Source organism: Castor canadensis, chromosome 5, assembly GCF_047511655.1.
Source record: "Castor canadensis chromosome 5, mCasCan1.hap1v2, whole genome shotgun sequence".
In the NCBI taxonomy this organism is placed as follows: Eukaryota; Metazoa; Chordata; class Mammalia; order Rodentia; family Castoridae; genus Castor; species Castor canadensis.
The window spans coordinates 121,659,764-121,670,654 of NC_133390.1; positions in this window are offsets into that span (position 1 = coordinate 121,659,764).

The window sequence follows — 10,891 nt, forward strand, 5'->3', positions numbered from 1 at the left end:
TGGCAGAGAGAGCTCTCTAACACACAGAAGGCTGAGATAAAGAATAAGGAGGCTACATGGGAGACCATTGGGAGTCTTATTCTCTTTGCAATGGGAGTACTCACAAGACACATGACCAGAGCACTCCATGTGCTCCTCAGATAGGAAGGGTGTACTGTTGGGAGACTGGTGGAGCTGAGACAGGTCGTGGCAAATGGAAGGAGCCAAATACTGCTCTTCCATTGAGTCCTGCAGCACTGCAGTAATGGTCCTGTCCTCTTGCAGCTCCCTGCTGAGCCCAAGTATGTGAGGAGAAAAATTGTTAAACAGTCAGTTTGGACTTGACAATTTCTCACTTAGGGGAAGGCTAAATGAGAAGCCACATAATGCAGAGAGGAGGAACCAAAACCTCCCCTCTGACTGAGGTGGAGTGAGACAGTTAAGAAAGTTTGATAACAGTGTTGGGCGGTGGACTATTATAGCTGCAGCTGCTCAATGCACTGCTCAGATAACATGCTGATGAGAAAGGATACTCAGCCTCCTGTATGATGTACACATGGCATGCACAACATTAGAAACCCAGAAGTGACATTTTGCTCGACATTGCTTGCAGGGTTCCAGTATAGAAAGCTTCCTGATGTGGGCATTTCAAGCCTTGTTCTTTCAATATTGTGTTTAAGGTGATTTTTTTTTCTGGTTGTCCTTTCTTACTATGGAATCCCATGCAAAGAAATGCTCAGAAAGAGCATGTGCCTTTTCTCTCAAATATTAACATATTGAGTAGAAGTGGAGAAAGTGGAAAGCCCTCTTTCATTCCTGACTTTAAGGGGAACTGATTCCATTGCTCTCCTTTTAGTATGATGTTGGCTCTAGGTTTGTCCTATGTAGCCTTTATTATGTTGAGGAATTCTCCTATTCCTAGTTTCTTCAGAGCTTTAATCATGGAAGGGTGTTGAATTTTGTCAAAGGCTTTTCCTGCATCTATTGAGAGGACCATATGGTTTTTGTCCTTATATCTCTTTATGTGCTGCATTACATTTATGGATTTATGTATGTTGAACCATCCTTTCATCCCTGGAATGAAACCAACTTGGTCATGGTGTATGATCTTTTTGATGTGTTATTGGATTCTGTTTCCCAGTATTTTGTTGAGAATCTTTGCATGTATATTCATTAAAGATATTGGTTTATAATTCTCCTTTCTGGTTAAGTCTTTGTGGGGTTTCATAATGAGTATAATGCTGGCTTCATATAATGAATTTGATAGTGTTTTTTCCCTTTCTTTGTATTGGAAAAGTTTGAGGAGTATTGGTGTTAGTTCCTTTTTAGAGGTTTGGTAAAATTTGGCCATGAATTCATCAGGTCCTGGGCTCTTATTTGTAGGGAGACTCTATTATTGTTTCAATTTCGTTGCATATAATAGGACTATTTACGTAGTTAATATCTTCTTGGTTCAATTTTGGTTGGTTCCATGCATCTAGGAATTTATCCATTTCATCTAGATTTTCCAGTTTACTTGAATGTAAGTTTTCAAAGTACTCTCTAATTATTTTCTGGATTTTCTTGGTATTCATGGTTATGTCCACTTTTTCATCTCTGATTTTATTAAGGTGTGTCTTCTCCTTCCTCTGTTTTGTCATGTTGGTTAAGGGTCTCTTGATCTTGTTAATTGTTCCAAAGAACCAACTTTTTGCTTCACTGATTCTTAGTATAGTTTGTTTGGTTTCAATTTCATTACTTTTTTCCCTGATCTTTTTATTTCTCTCCATCTGTTGATTTGGGGTTTTCTTTCTTCTTGTTTTTCTATGAACCTAAGGTGCATCAATAGATTGTTTATTTGAGAGGTCTCTGGTTTCTTTTTAATGTAGCCATTTATGGCTATAAACTTTCCCCTTAGAATGGCCTTTGATGTGTCCCACAGATTCTGGTATTTTTTGGATTTCATGGATTCTAGGAATTTTTATGAATTCTTTGCTTAGGACTTCAGTCACCCATTGGTTTCTTAGCAGTGTATTGTTCAGTTTCTATGTGTTTGTATATTTTCTTGGGATTCTTTTCTTGTTGAGTTCTAGTTTTATTCCATTGTGATCTGATATGATTCCAGGGATTATTTCCATTTTCTTGAATTTGTTTAGACTAGCTTTGTGTCCTAAAATATGATCTATTTTGGAGAAAGTTCCATGAGCTACAGAAAAGAATGTGTATTGCCCAGCTGTTGGGTGAAATACTCTATCAACCATATTTATTTTGGCTAATGTATGTAGTAGCAACAAAATTTCTTTATCTTTTCTCAGGGTGATCTATCTATTCATGACAGTGGGGTATTCAGGTCTCCCACTGTCAATGTGTTAGTGTCTATGTGTGCTCTCAGGGCCATTACAGCTTTTTTTTTTTAATGTAGGTGGGTGCCCCTGTGTTTGGTGCATATAGGTTAAGGACTGATATTTTCTCTTGATAAATTGTTCCTTTTATTAATCTGAAGTGACCTTTGTTGTCTCTGCTAACTGAGTTTACTTTGAAGTCCACTTTGTCAGATATGAGTATAGTTACTCCTGCTTGTTATGGGGTCCATTTGCTTGGAAAACATTTTTTCAAAACTTTCACTGTAAGCCAGTGTTTATTTATTTCAGTTAGTTGAGTGCCTTGAAAGCAACGTATGGTTGGGTCTTGGCTTTTAATACAACTTGCTGTTCTGTGTCTCTTGATTGGGGCATTGAGGCCATTTATATTTAGTGTTAGTACTGAGAAGTGCCTGTTGTTTCCTGTCATTTTTGTTTCCCTGTTGTTTTGTTTATGGGTCTACTTAGTTTTAAGTTTATGTTGTCTTAGTTTATGTTGTTTAGTTGTTCCTTGTTTATGGGTCTACTTGCTCAAAAAGGTTTATACTTTCATGAGTCTATATGTCTCACTCTAGTTTCTTCCTTTATATGTAAAAGTCCTCTAAGTATGTTCTGTAGTGCTGGCTTGGTTTTCACAAGTTCCTTTAGCTTTCCTTGTTGTGGAAGGTTTCAGTTTCTCCTTCAACTAGGAAGGATAGTTTTGCTAGGTAGACTATTCTGGGTTGACAGTTGTTTTCTTTCAGGGCCTGTATTATGTATTTCCATGACCTTAACTTTAGAGTTCCACTTGAGAAATCTGCTGTTATTCTAATGGGTTTGCCTTTATATGTGACCTGTGTTTTCTCTTTTGTAGCTTTCAGAATTCTTTCTTTGTTCTGTGTGCTGGGTGTTTTGATTATGATGTGCCTGGTGCTGTTTCTCTTTTGGTCCTGATGGTTTGGTGTCCTGTAAGCTTCCCATACATGGTTGACTCTCTTTCTTCAGATTAGGGAAGTTTTCTATTATTATTCTTTTGAATAGCTTGTCAGTGCCTTCAGTTCCATTCACATTTTCTTAGCATTTTTTCATGATCTTTTACTACTTGGTCTAATTTTATACTCTGTCTTCTGTTCCTGATTCTATATTTTCAGATTGGTCCAATCTGTTCAGTAAACTTATGACTGTGATATTTATTTGGGATACTGAGTGCTTATTTGGGGGTTTTCAGGGCTTCCATATCTTTATTGATTTCCTCTTTCGTATCCTGATTGTCTGCCTATTTTACTCATCTGTTTGTATTTCCTTTGAGCTCATTTAACTGTTTATTCATGTTCTATTTGAGGTCAAGTACTAACTTTTGTGTTTCTTCTTTGAGGTCATTTATTGTTTTCTGGAATTCATTATTTGATAGCTCTTCATCAACACATGTGTAGGTTTTATATAGCTTATATAGTTTTCTTATATAATTTTAGAATACCTAGCCAGAGTAATAAGACATGAAGAAATAAAAGGGATTCAGAAAGGGAAGGAAGAAGTCAAACTATCCCTATTTGCAAATGACATGATCTATACCTAAGGGACCTCCAAAAAAGTCTAACACAAAAACTACTTGGAAACATAAAGTCTTTGAGCAAAGTAGCTGGATACAAAATTAACATATGGAAATCTGAGGCATTTCTATAAACCAACAATGCAGACTGAGAAAGAAATCAGGGAAACAATCCCAGTCACAATACCCACAAAAACAATAAAGTATCTTGGAATAAATTTTAAAAAAGAAACCAAAGAACTTTTAAATAAAATCTATAAACCACTGAAGAAAAAAAATCAGAGAAGACTTCAGAAAATGGAAGGACCTTCCATGCTCACAGATAGGTAGAATCAACATTGTGAAAATGGCCATATTACCAAAAGCAATGTACATGTTCAATGCAATCAGTATCAAATTTTCAATGACATTCTGCACAGACATAGAAAAAGCAATTGTGAAGTACATGTGGAAACACAAAAGACCTCAAAGAGCCAAAATAATTCTGATCAAAAAGTCCAATGCTGGAGGCACCACAATATCTGACCTCAAACTATACTACTGAGTCATAACAATAAAAACAACATTGTATTGGCACAAAAACAGACAGAATTCCAATGGATCAGAATAGAAGATTGAGGCATAAGCCCATGCATCTACAGCCAGCTGATCTTTGAAAAAGGAACCCAAAACACATAATGGAGAAAAGACAGCCTCTTCAGCAAATGCTGCTTGGAAAACTGGATATCCAAATGCAGAAGACTGAAATGAGATCCTTGTCTTTCACTGTGTACCAAAATCAATTCAAAGTGGAACAAAGACTTTAAAATAAGGCCTGAAAAATTGAACCAATTACAAGAATCGGTAGGAAATACACTAGAACAGACAGATATAGGGAATGACTTCCTAAATACAACTCAAAAGGCTCAGCATCAAAGAGAAATAATGAACAAATGGGATAGCATTAAACTAAAGAGCTTTTGCACAGCAAAAGAAACAGTCACTAGACTAAAGATACAGCCCACTGTATGGGAGAAAATCATACTAGCTACTCATTCAAGAAGGGTCTAATATCCAGAATCTACAGGGAACTCAAAAACTCAAAGACTCAACACCCCAGGGAAGAAATGGGCACATGAATTCTCAAAGGAAGAAGTGCAAATGGCCAGTAGATACATGAAGAAGTATTCAACTTCCCTGGTTATAAAAGAGATGCAAATCAAAACAACACTTAGATTTCATCTCATTCCCCTGGGATAAAAATGAGGTAATGCTGTATTCATGGAAAGAGACAGGAGGAAGATCTCAGTGCACCAAGTGGACAGTGATGTTCTGAGGTAGGATTTTCAATTCCCCTCACAGAAAGCTGTAACAGTGGCTTAACCTTTTCAATAAGTTATGCTGACTTTTACATTAAGCAGAACAGTCAATGCTACTGACACACTGTAGGGTTTAAGTGCTTTGGGCATTTAGGAATCTTTGTGTATAGAGTGACATTGTACAATTTTGTTTTTAGTCTGATAAAATTCCTTGCTATGAAATCTCTGCCAAGAAGTTAAGATCTAGCACAAAATTCAGATATGGATCTTATCATCAATTTATCCACAAAAAGGAGAACAGGTAGATTCTGTGAGCTCAAAGATTTTACAGGCTAATCAGTTCTACCTAGGCACAGATGAATACCACCAAGACAATAGACACCTTGTGAAACCTGTGCTTGTTCTTGAGTTGGTTCATTTGCAGACTCTTTTCATATTTTATCCATCCTATCCCAAACTCTGAATATTTATTGCTACTTCAGGGGATCCATTTCCATTCATTATCATTTCCCTCATCTTCATGTTTTCCTACAGTCAAAGTCAAAAATGTCCACTTAACACTGAGTCCACATTACCAAACATAAAATGACAATAGCCTCTCTGGGCATGGAGACATAAATAACAAGGAAAGATTTCAGTATGCACAAAGAACATTGTAGTGTACATCTCATATATTTTATTCTCACAAATACTCTGCCTTGGTTTTATTACTCATCAGTTCACACCTCCCAAACTGACGTCCCACCCACATTGCACATTGTGCTGAAAATGGAAACACTGTTAAAAGTCTCTTGAGTTATGCGGTTCTTCACATTATCTAGCTGTCCCTGGATTCTATTGCTGCAACATTCATGGAAAAAGGAATACAGCATATCAATAGGAAAGCATAAGGAAGAATAGAACAAATAACTCAGTGACTACAGATATACATGAAGTGATATTCCATGTGTATGGAGAAGATGTCAATGCTATCAAGAAATCAGTTCTGCATAACTCAATCTATTGATGCAATGCACTGCCAATTTAGAAACATCAGGGTATTCCAAAGATACCAAACACGGATTCTCAAGGGTATAATAAAAGTCAAAACCCCCACAAAAGACAGTGCTGAAAGACAGTCAAACAGCTGTCACTGCCCAAATCTGACACTTCAAAGATATCTACCATAACTGAGGTATGGAAGTACTCCTGAGAAAAATCTTTAATCAAAGTCTATGTTTCTAGGAACATGGGAAGGGTGAAGTTTATTTGAAAAAGGGAAGTGAAGAATCAACTTTGGGAGACATTTCATATCTCATGATAAAACAGATACTCATTCATCATTTGGGTGACTGAACCTACAAAACTAACTGTATTTCCACAGCTGGTTGGCCACGGGCATATGCAATAGCTTCAGATACAAGAAATTTCTTTTTCAGGTCTTGGAACTGCTCTTGCCTGGCTTCCAGCTGACATCACAATTTCTCATTGATTTCTAAGATGTTCATTTCTTCCCTTGGAGCAGACAAAGGGATGAAAGATCCTGCCATGGTGGTGTTTCTAGCAGAAAAAACTAAGCCAGGTACTGCAGAGAAGTAACCAAAACACATGAAGTCAAATAGATGTCATCAGGTCTGAGGGATGACTATAACTTTAATTATTAACTTACTGTTGAGAGAAAGTTGATCAACACCCCCGCTTAAGCATCCTTAACCCTAGAAACAATGGACAAGAAGCCAGAATTCACAGCCAAAGACACTACCTGTGGCTCAGACTCCAACGAGAGTGAGAGAGAAGGGCCTTGAGTGCCAGGTAATGCCCTGGAGTAGCACTAACAGAACTAGAATGTGGAGGCTGTCATGGAATGGTTGCTGTCTTCCTACTGTCAGTCCACTTTGATACTCAAGCCATCTGGTCTCAGTGGATGTTATTATTGATTGGGGCTGCCCAGTCCCCAGTCAGTTTAAATAGCTGTGTGCTCTTGTACCAATACCAGCACCTCTCTTTCCTAAAAGATTAAGCCTATTTCTCATTGCTCATTCTTATGTATGGCCAAAGTCATCAAAGAGGAAATAGCTTCCCAACAAGTTATGCTTTCTTCAGAGCTACCCAGAAGTCCATTTCTTTAACATTAGAGCATATCTTGTAAGGCTTTTCATCAAGTGAAAAGTGTAAGACATGGCTGATATAAAAGTATCTTGTTTTCTTTGAATGTTCACCTATTATATCCAACTGGTTTGAAATGTGTGAACACAGAGCTATATATCACACTAAAAGAATAAATTTCGAGTGCTTAATGTTTTACTTTCCTTCAGGCTGGTGGAATGGTTCAAGAACTACAACACCAGCCTACCAAAGCTAAGTACAAACCCCAGTACCAGCAAAAAATAAACTTTTTTTCTTTCCTTTATCAATATTCTATATTTTTCCTGTTTTTTTGGTACGATTCTGCTTTTGGATTTTTTTTTTTTGAATTGGGATTTGAATTCCAGGCTTCCACATAAGAAGCAGGAACTCTACTGCTTGAGGTGCATCTCTATATATTCCATTTCTACGTTGGCTTCTTTCCTCTCATTGGGGAAGATGTTGGCTTTTCATTAAACCCAAGTCAACTCTGTCACTTCTACCCCTTAACATCCTCCATGTTTTGGTTTTTGTTTCATTTATATTTTGTTTGCTTGGGTTTATTTATTAAACTATTTATTTATTTATTCATTCTCTTTTTATATATTTATGTATTTATTTATTTATTGGTGGGACTGGGAATTGAGAACAGAGATTTTCACTTGCAAAGCTAAAGCTCTACTGCTTGAGTCATACTCCCAGTTCATTTTGCTGTGGTTAATTTGGAGATGGGGTTTCTTGAACTATTTGCTTGGACTATGATCAAACCATGATCCTCCTGATATCAGCCTCCCAGGCAGTAAGGAAAACAGGTGTGAGTCATCAGCGCCTGTCTATTTTTTTGATTTTTGAAACAAGCTCTCCAGGTTGGCCTAGAACTCATGATCTTACTGTCTTCACCTCACATGTACACCCACACACTCAGCTATTTTTGTTCACTTTTAATACCACCAAACACCAGTAAATATGTGTTACTTATGAATACATCTTAGTCCCACAATAGCTCTATCTAAGCTGGCAACATGATTAAAATGACTATGTATATAACCTTGAGTACATGTTGTGACCATGTATTTTTGGAAGACTTATAAATATGCCAATTCATTGGTCTCACATATTGAACAAAACAGGGCCCATCACTACTCAATAGAACATGTGAGTGAGTTAATTTAATAATGTTCAATTTGGTAGATTCAGCCTTTCACAACTGGACATTGTCTACTTTGGGTCATGCCAGAAATGGAGCAACCCAACCAATACTACTCAAGACCTGAAGACCCAGCAACAGAGTTGGTGTCACTTTTCTTGGCCTTACAACCCAGACCTTCAAAGGGTCCTGTGACAGAAGACCTATTTTTTGCAGTCCTCTCAAATGGGTAGCATTCATCTGTTGGACTGGACTATGCATGTATTTTGGTGGGCAGAGTGCAAGGGAGGGGAAGGAAAAGGAGCAGTAGCCAAGGAGGAGGGGAGATGGAGGTGGTCAGGAAGTATGAACGGGTGGAAGGATTTGGGGGAAATGGGAACAGGGAAGACAGAGAAGAAGATGGGTAGAAAGAGAGATCTGGTTATCCAGAACAGAATAGGAGAAGGGGAAAGGAAAGAGAGGGTGAGTAGGAAGGAAGGAGGGGAGGGGAAAGGGACAGGAGGGGAAGGAAGAGTTCCAGTAAACCCAAAACCCTGTTCCACATGTCACCAAATGCTCAGCAAACAGTGAACAGTGGGAAGAGGATAATTGCAAAGTAAAGGAAAGGTTTACACTTGGGTCATCAGGAAACTGACATCAGAATGGGAAACTAGTAGCCTAACTAGATCAATGAGGTTTCCAGGAGGCCTAAAACACATTTTCAGGTCCCTAATCCCAAAATGGATTTAATCTCTTCTTCAACATACAAACACAAAGACAGGCAGAGAGAAGGTAGTGGGACCTGCAGATAGTGTCCCCAGGTACTAGTCTGACTGGAAATGGTGCCTGGTGAGGACATTTTGAGAAAGGACTTTCACCTGCAGCAGGTCTGCACTTGTGGTTGCATGGTGTAAAAGTGAGCACACTGGACTCTGAATCCAGCAATCTGAGTTAAAATCTAAGTGGAACATTACTGTTTACTGGAAACCACTTTTGCTTTTAACTGGACTAGAACTGGTTTTTCACAGCAAACTCAATTCTACCCTTCCGAGTACCCTGCAGGTGCTGACTTGGGAGACCAGAATGTTTTGGTCCCTGGAAGGAAGCTGTGAAGGGAAGTAGCTGATTCAGGACCTGGGTCCTGCCACAAGCTGTGACCTTTTGCACTGCACAGTTGTGTCCCTGACCCAGGCTTTCCCATTCACTCTCAGGAAATCAGTCCTTAATTAAGCCCAGTCCACAGGGAAACTGTTAACATAGAAAACTAGGGTGATTGAGACCTAGGCACTCAGTTGATGGCTGCTCTGCCTGGCCTGTGCTCCCTGGTCTTTAGGTCTGGACCCTGAACATTAGGGCCCATTGACCTCTCAGGTCCCACCTGTGCTTATGTGGCCTTGGGGAGGGGGTGGAAGTTGCCTCTGAGTTCTGTACCCTGAGATTTTTCTCAGCTGGACACCATGTGATTGGGTGTTGCACTGTCTCTAGACAGAAAATGATCCATGTGCCAAAATGTACTTCTTGGCTCCTCAATCCCTTCATCTGATAGCATTGTACAATTTTTCATCTCTCTGTCATGGGTTTTGTACTGATTAGGCACATTTCATTTCATTTTCATAGGGAAAGAACACAGGGCAATACTCAGCACCGTGAATTTAAGTCCAACAAATAAGAAGTGAGGTCTAGGTAGGAAGAAACAGATATATTCCTTTCCTAACTAAAAGTGGTAGAGAAAGCATCTTAGGATTCAGAATGTGGGTGCTGTAGTATTAAATATGGGTGCACAGATGATTGGAAGGCAAAAGAAAGATTGAGTCATAGACCCTCAACCTTCTGCAGCTAATCCTTTGGTCTGGAAATTTTGAGGCACCAGAAAGCCTCCCAAGCACTCATGTACACAACCCAGGGTCAGAATATTCAGATACTCCTAACTCCTGAGTGGAGAGTAGACATGGTTTTACCTTTAGACATTAAGACTGTTACACTAGACAGGTTCTGTGGGTGTTGTGGTTGGACATGAAGTACCCACCTCCAAAAGGCTTGTGTGCTGAAGGCTTGATCACCAGCTGGTGGCAATATTGCATCAGGAGGAACAATAATTTCATCATTTTCTATGGGGAGGTGGAGCCTGGTTGAAGGAAGCAGTCCCTCTTTCCCTCTCTCTTCCCTCCCAGCCACTGCCAAGAAGTGAGCAGTCCTGCTCTGTTCCCCACCATGACAATTCTGTCTCACCTCAGACCCAAAGCAATGGAGCCAGCTGACCATGCCTAAAACCTTTGAAACTGTGAGCCAAAATAAATCTGTCTTCTGTTAAATTGTTTCACCCAGGTATTTGTCACAGCTATCAAAAGCTAACACAATGGGAAATTACAAATGAGCCAGAGCTGAGTTTACATATGGTTCACAGTAGATGGCCTGGGGGAAGTTAGTGCAGAGGAGTGGGATTTATGTTTTTTCTATGTATTCTTTAATCATGTGAATAATTATCAAAGAGAATATTTCCCTGTGTTCCTTATGTTTA